At 40.3% G+C, this 2,292-nt stretch overlaps 1 pseudogene; it reads left to right on the forward strand.

The window, feature by feature from the left end:
* The first annotated feature begins 516 nt into the window (after window positions 1–516).
* On the forward strand, window positions 517–1,534 carry LOC610531 (annotated as a pseudogene).
* The last annotated feature ends 758 nt before the right edge of the window (window positions 1,535–2,292 follow it).

A 2,292-nucleotide genomic window follows, 5' to 3' on the forward strand; every position in this document is an offset into this window, starting at 1 on the left:
TTTCTATGCTTTGGTTTACCTGTTGGATCAGAGTAACATATAAAAATTGACAGTAAAAAATATTCTTCCCATCAAACCCATGAGGAACACAATTTAACTTTTACGTCACAGCATATTTGGTTCTAGAGAAATTGAGAATTAGTTTTTAAAGTTGATCTAGGGTTGTCTGGCTGGCTCAGTTGGTAGATTGTGCAAGTCTTGATTTCAGGGTCATGAGTTTAAGCCCCATATTGGGTGTATAGATGACTTAAAAAATAACAGTACTTTTATTTAAAAAAATTATTGGAGTGCCTGGGGACGCAGCCAGTTAAGTGTCTGTCTCTTGGTTTTGGCTCAGATTATGATCTCAGAGTCCTGAGATCAAGCCCTGCCTTAGGCTCTGCACTTAGCACAGAATCTGCTTGTTCCTCTCCCTGTGCTCCTACCCCTGCAATCTCTCTTGTTCTCTCTTATCCTCTCTTGCTCTCTTGAATAAATAAAATACAATAAAAATTTAGTAGAGCGCGAGACGGTAAGATGTGCCGGCATCTGTGGCAGGGTTCAAGGAATTTTTCTATAAATAGTTCTAAGAGCAGTACAGCCAGAAATGGTGGCTTTCTCCTCAGTACCAGCATGAAATGGGTACAGTTTTGAAGCCTACATGTTGATATTCCCAAGGATTTGACTAAGCCTACGATAACCATTTCTGATGAACCAGATACATGATATAAGCGCCTGTCAGTTTTAGTAAAAGGCCATGATAAGGCTGTATTGGACAGTTATGAATATTTTGCCGTGCTTGCTGCAAAAGAACTTGGTATCTCTAGTAAAGTACACGAACCTCCAAGGAAAATAGAACGATTCACTCTTCTCAAATCAGTGCATATTTTCAAGAAGCACAGAGTTCAGTATGAAATGAGAACACTTTACAGATGTTTAGAGTTAGAACATCTAACTGGAAGTACAGCAGATGTCTATTTGGAAGATATTCATCGAAACTTACCTGAAGGAGTTGCCATGGAAGTGACAAAGACAAAATTAGAACGGTTACCAGAACACATCAAGGAGCCAATCTGGGAAATGGTACCAGAAGAAAAAGCAGAAGGCAAGTCCTAACGTCTCAGCGAGTCCACTGGTGCTGGCATTTGACCCGAGGGTGGGTCGGACATGTATGTTGAGATAGAAGGGCTTCCAGTTGGGATGACTGTGAGTCTACCTGAGTGCTCTGTTGAGCCCACATGAGCCTACCACATGCTCTGATCAGCTCAAAGCAAGGGGTGGAACTTTAATGACACACTGGACTACAGTGAAAAACCACTGTACCTATTCTATACACATCATCATTTCAGGTCTGATTTTAACAAATGTGAGCAAGACACTTTGACTACCATCTGTAAAAAGAATCGAGTCTATATTTTGTTATTCTGTTATTGGTCAATTATTAGTTTGCACGGATTTTAATTTGTATCATTTCATTCATCTGAACGTGAATGTTTGAAATACTCCTTACGCACATTTTTTTCTTTTGAGGTACCTGGAAGGAACCTTCGGTTATTTTGGTTCATTTAACGCTGAACAGTTAAAGTTCTTCATATTTACCTCAGTGCAAGCTGGGAAATGCTAGTTGAGGGAAGGTAACCTCCAATTTTACCTCATTTAAGCATGACACTCTTGAAAACTAATACACTGTGCAGCAGATCATGCACGTTTGCGGCATGCACTGAACTCTTTGTTGCCCAAACCCTTACTTACCAGGTTGCCTAGAAGGATCACTGTTAAGGAATTTGAGCTCTCGAGAAATAACTGTATCACCTTTTATATCCTGTGATTCATTCATTCAGGAAGCTTTTCTTTTGTTCTGTAACCAGCACTGCAGAAAATACCAAACATTGAATGGAAATAATGGCTTTTGAAAACTGTGCAGGGCACAGATAAATATTTTTCCTTATTAAGTCCCACATTATAAGGCCTCTTTCTTTTGGTAAATAGCATTCTTTTTGTTTGGAGATGGCTACTTTTCCATGAAATTAAATCGGAGTGAAGGCCCCAAAAGAGGCAAGGCTGCAGTGTGCTGAAACTGCCAGTGCATCAACCGCCAGGGAGCGATTCATTTCCTTTTGACAGCACAATCGTATCCATGTCTTTTGCGGTTTCTTCATCTGTGGGGTAGTTACACCTTCTCAGTTTTTTCCCCCATAAACCGGAGTCGGAGTCCCGGTTCTCTTTTCCCCAACCTACTATCAGGTATCTGTTTTGAATGCATACTGCTTGTGCATCAGACTTACAGTACTGCCATTAACAAGAAAAGAGTTA

The sequence above is a fragment of the Canis lupus genome, chromosome 14 (assembly GCF_011100685.1).
Source record: "Canis lupus familiaris isolate Mischka breed German Shepherd chromosome 14, alternate assembly UU_Cfam_GSD_1.0, whole genome shotgun sequence".
Lineage (NCBI taxonomy): Eukaryota > Metazoa > Chordata > Mammalia > Carnivora > Canidae > Canis > Canis lupus.